Raw genomic sequence first — 6,000 nt, 5'->3', positions numbered from 1 at the left:
TCCGACCAGTGCCTCCAAACTGTAATAGCTAACGACTGAAGATCCTGTTACATAGTTGTTAAATATTTGGATGGAAACAACAAGTAAATAAATTACCAAATGAATAAACTTAAAATTACAAATTTTTTAAATAACTTGTATTTTTCCTAACATACAAAATTGGTCTTCACATATGTATATTTTTTAAACAAGGTAGTTAACTGTTGATGGTAGGGGTGGGAGCCCCACCAACCCAGTTGGTAAACATTCATTTTGCCTTTCAGCCCAGGTAGCAGAATGAGGGGTGGCTTGAGGTGGGCCATTTATATAAAGACCTTCAGGTTTCTGTGTCAAGAAAAATACACAAATTACTGTAAAAATTTGGTTTGTCCCTACATGAATGCAAACCTTTGTTCTTTACATATGAAGACTTACTTCTTGGTGGGAGGATTCTGAATACTGTAAATCTCTGAACCAACTGGTAGTTCGACTCACCTGGGCCTCTCTTCCTGGTCATGTAGAGCAAAGGAAGGAGTCCCATGTCTCTGAGTTGTTGAGCATATGTGATGTTCAACTGTCAGACTTTTGGGATTTTTGAATTATGTAATGAGTTTGTGTCACTGATTCAGAAAGGGCTGGGATGAACCCACGATGTCAAGAGGCAATAAAAGGCTAATAAAACCAACGGGTTTATTGTCAGCCCCTGTCTCCCCTTGCTAGAGAGATGGGTAGGACTTGCATTTATTAATCTACAGTATACTAGATTATAGACAGAGTTCTCTGTTATCTAAGCTCACTTGCATCGCACGCCTGTCCAGCATGTGACAGCTCACTAACCATCCCTCTGCCCTACAGAAGAGGAAGAGTATAAAAAGAGAAAGGGAGGAGGCGAGTCGCTCACACATAATCTCTCTTTTGCAACTGTACACCTTAGGCGAGATGCTACCTGTCCCTCTGGGGGAGCTGGGTGAGCTACACAACTTGTTGAGCAGCCACCACAAGATCCAAGGAAAAAGTGTCCAAGGACCTATGAGCAACATCCCAAAGGTAGGAGGAGGTGAATGTGGTCTGTCGCTACCACACAACCGCCCTTAGTACTTGTGGAACTGACAGGTTCTTCCTGAATAAGAGTGACAGACCAACACCCCTAACCTTATGTGGTCTCACCAAGTACGTACTCCAGTCCACCTTGTCTGACATAGAGTACACTCGTTTATTCGCCTCACAAAGCCAGAAAGAAATGGTGTTCTTGGACACCTAGTCCTTGGTCGAGCCAGTACTAACAAAGAGTCAACACTCAGGCCTGAGCTGCCAAGTCCTCTTAAGATAGTAGCATCTTGTCTGGATCGCTACCAACAAAGTCCTCTAGGGAGGGGATCAAAAAGGACTCGAATCTGGTGTTGGGGACTGATGGATTCTGAGTTTTTGCTACGAATTTCACAAAAATTTGAGCATAACTGATCCCCACCCCCTTGAGTGTTTAATGTCGAAGAAAAGACCATGTAGTTCACCAGCTCTCTTCGCTGATGCCAGTGCAAGCAAGAAAACAGTCTTGAGGGTCAGATACCTGTCCGACAACTGTCGTAAGGGCTCGTAGAGTGCACAAGTCATGTCCCACTCAGGGGGCCTGAGTTCCCTTTGAGGGCAAGAGTGTTTGAAGCTCCTCATCAGCACAGATCTCCCATGGGGAAGAGAGATCGATGCCTTTCAGGCGAGGGACCAGGCCCAGGGCAGACCTGTAGCCCTTAACAGCGAAGGAAGGCAAGGAAGTCCGCTACCTGCTGACGAGTAGCTCCAACCAAAGAGATACCCCGTCTACAACACCAACCACAGAAGACAGCCCATTTTCCCTGTTACACAGCCGCAGAGGATTTTTGAAGGTATCCAGACATCTGTCACTGTGCGGCGAGAAAAGCCTCTCACTAGCAAGAAATGCTGGATAGTCTCCAGCTGTGAAGTGACAGCAACCCCACAGACTGGTGATACCTCTCTATGAGCGGCTGGCATAGGAGGTTGTGCAAGGGGGAATCTCTCTCAGTGCTTCAAAAAGTAGAGCTAGCAGGTCTGGATTCCATATGGCATGTGGCCACTTGGGAGCCACCAGGGCCATTCTGAGATTTGGGGTGATCATTACCCTGTTGATCACCCAACGAATCAGACAGAACGGAGGGAAGGCGTAAGCCTCGAGATTGTCCCATGGGTGTTGAAAGGCATCTTCTGCTGTTGACCATGGGTCTGTGACAACCGAGCAGAACACTGGCAGCTTCCTGTTGTTCCGGGTTGTGAACAGGTCTATCATTGGTTGGCCCCGATGGACGAACAATCTCCCCATATTGTCCATGTCACCTGGCCCTGGCAACCTAGCTTGTCTGCCACTACACTCCTCTTGCCTGGAATGTATCTGGCTGACAGCTCTACCGAGTGTGCTACTGCTCAAGTGTGCACCTACAACATCAACAAGTGGAGTTGGAAGGACACCAGTCCCCCCTGCTTGTTGACGTATGCCACTACTGTGGTGTTGTCGCTCATCAACATCATGAAGGCCTCACCACTCGATCCTGAAACTCCTGAAGAGCTAAGAAAGCTGCCTTAAGTTCCCAGATATTGGTGTGGAGATGTCTGTCGTTCTGGTTCTACACACCTGAAACCAACTCTTTCAGGTGTGCACCCCATCCCTTAGTCGATGCATCTGAGAACAGAGCATCTCGGGAAGGGGAGTGTGTAGAGACACTCCTATTACGAGGTTCCTGTCGTCTAGCCACCAGGGTAAGTCCTTTCTCACTTCCTCTGAGAGAGGAATGGGAAGGCACAAGGAGTCCCTTGCCAGAAACCAGAACTCCTTCATTCTACACTGAAAAGAATGAAGGTGAAGCCACCCATGAGGGACCAACTTTTCCAAGGATGACAGGCGACCGAGAATGACTCGTCACTGCCGAGCTGGTTGCTCTCGTCGAGACAGGAACAACTGTGCTGCCTCTCTGAACCTGCTCATACATGAGTCTGAGGGAAAGACTCTCTGCTGCTGTATCTATCAGCATGCCTAGATACTCTATCCTCTGCTTGGTTATGAGTTCGGATTTCTCGAAATTTATCACAACTCCTAGGTTATAACAAAACTTGAGGAGTCGATATCTGTCCTGGAGTAACTGTGAACAAGAGCTCGCCAGGATCAGCCAATCATCGAGATACCTCAGAATGGGCGAATTGGCCCAAGTCGATACCAAGGTGAACACTCCTGTAACACCTGGAGAGCAGTTGAGAGCCTGAAACAGAGTGCCCTGAACTGGTACACCGTCTCTCTGAGGATAAAGCAGAGGCAGTACTTGCGGTAGGATTGGTGGATGGGTATTTGAATATATGCATCCTTCAGATCCACCGAAAGCATGAAGTTGGACTCCACTACCCAAGTGGTTCTGCTCCATGTCGCTGCCATGTTGCCCAATGGCTCGACAGGCAACCCTCCTCAACACCAACGGCAGTATGTCGGGAGGAATGCCACCCCAAACGTCCTCCTCCCTTCTTACCCCTGCCTCCTCTCCCAGGCTGGGAAGGGGGCAGAAGAAGGCTGGGTATTCCTACAAAAGCCCATGGAGGTCTGGGACTTCCTAGGACCCGTAGAGGAAGTGCCAGCCTGACCTGAAGGTCGGGCTGCAGTGGCACATGAAGACCCAGAGGCCTTAGCCTCTGCTTGGTGAATGAGACGGTCATTGTTTTCCATCCTCCAGAATTCTTTCAGCAGGATCCGAACAAGGCAAGCCCACTGTAGCTCTGGGTTCCTTGTTGGGTCCCCAGTAGGCTTCAAGGGCTGAATGACAATCCACGGGAGTAGTCGTTGTACTGTTGTACTGACCTATCGGTCGAACGATCTAAGTGTAGGTCCTCTGTAACTTGGGGTGTCTGTCCTGAGGAAAAGGAGAGACTCCACATCAAGTCCAACTCTGCAGGGGAGAGACCATCAAACAAACCAACTCATCCACTTGAGCACACGACTGATCAGGTCCAAGGACCGTCCCTGGAGTGTAAGCTTTCGTTGTAGAGCTGGCTGGGCTGGGAAGGTGAACATTCCCAGTCCCAGAAGGCCTCACGGGTCTGGGAGAGTGATCCAGTTCACGTGAACGTGGACAGGGCCATCTTGGGAAGAGCAATCCCCATTCATGTGAACATGGCCAGGGGCTGTCCTGCTGATGTGCTACAGTCTTCTTCAACAGCGAAGCCTCTACAGGCAAAGAAGTCTGGAGGGGGACCTCCTCTTAGCTTTCCCAGGTGAGCTTACCTGTGGGTCAGCATCGCCTTTCTGGGACCCTGGCCATGCAGGGGGTGAGGCAGTGCCTGCATGCTGAACACTCACGCTTTCTCATTGGGCCAGGCCTGGGTCCTTAGACTGGGAACCCTTACCAGTGTCACGGAGGTCCATGGGACCCTGTGCAGCGGTAGAAGAACCTTTACTAGTCTGGGGAAGTGACTTCCCGGAACTGGTACTGGTGACACGGGAGTCTGAGGAGCCCTGAGCAGTGGTGGAAGGTGACTTCCGGGGACTGGTGTCGGTGACAAGGGGGTCCGTGGAACCCCGTGCACCTGATGTTCCCATGACATGGGGGTCTGTAGAGCCCTGTGCAATAGTTCCAATGTCTGTAGACAGAGGAGGGCATATAAGAGGTCCCTTAGCCTCTTCTGTGGAAGAAGGCTGACCATTTGAAAACCTACAGGCCTTCTTACAGCAGAGAAAAGCAACCTTCTTCTTCCTCCACTCTGTCCGGATACCGAGAGGTTTGGAAGAAGGGGAGGAGGCGGCAGCACACGACGAAGATGAAGATGTATGACAACCCCTCTTCTTTGCCTCTTCTTTCAGTCGTGGCAGGACTTCTCTAGCAAGGCTTGGAGGATGACATCTTCCCAAGGGAAGGATGTCAGAGGGAGCACTGAGTGCTTTGTTGCCATGGTAAAAGTCACAGAGGCAGCAGTCACCGGAGGAGGCACCAAAGCACTCAGGTGCTTAATCAAGACCTGCACCATTGGCTCATGACACAAGGTTTCCTCTCTTTAGGCCGAGATGAGTTGTGGGTTTGCATAATGTTATATCAAAGCAAATCACAACTACAAGCATGCAAACACAAGTATACATAAATATACACAAGTATCCACAATATCTCAAAAACAAGCAAAAACAAAAGGTAGTCAAACGGCAGTTGGGCAGGGGTAACAAGTCTATCTCCACTGGCAGCCACAAGTAAAGTGAATGGATACCCTAACCCCCTTGTTTAAAAGTTAAGCAGCTGTTCCCACCTTGTGCTGCAAGTAATTCCATATGTAAAGACTGAAGGTTTGTATTTGTGTAGGAACAAATTCAGTTTCCACAAACAATTTCCTATAAAGCCTAATGCTTTCATCTCTGCTTGTTGTAGATGACATAATGCAAAACCAGAAAACAAGCACAATACCGTATAGGAGAAAATCATCCAGAAATAAAAATTATTACAAACACTGAATCACACCATCTGCATAAGGTCACGGCATGAAGAATTCTGACAAGAACGTAAATATTCCAGCACCACCTAGTGGGAAACAGGGTTAGCCAAGTATTATTTTTGTTTTCTTTTGAATGCTGATTGCACCTAATGGCGTGAAGATATAAACTAACTTGAACAGTAGGTAAGAGCCATTCAAAATAATACAAAATGCTTAGTGATAAACAATCTAGAATTAGATACGGCAAGAGTTCTCTATATAAAAAAAATTGTCTTAAGACACAGCAGAGAGAAATATACAAGCAGCCCCTGGTAATTTTCAGCGCCGAAAATCGCTGATTTCCGCTTACTGGTGCTGATAATTGGGGTATTGGCAACAATATACACCTAACAGAGGCACTGATAACCAAAAAGCAAGTGCTTTTCCCTGCCGATAAACCCCAAAAATCACCGATTTTCGGTTATCAGCAATTTTTAGTTATTATCACACTGTCAGAACGGAACCCCACCGATAACTGGGGACTGCCTGTATAGCTTTCAAAGTAACCTTTGAAGG

This window comes from Macrobrachium rosenbergii, chromosome 25, assembly GCF_040412425.1.
Source record: "Macrobrachium rosenbergii isolate ZJJX-2024 chromosome 25, ASM4041242v1, whole genome shotgun sequence".
Taxonomy (NCBI): domain Eukaryota; kingdom Metazoa; phylum Arthropoda; class Malacostraca; order Decapoda; family Palaemonidae; genus Macrobrachium; species Macrobrachium rosenbergii.
Note: the sequence above shows the minus strand (reverse complement) of the source record.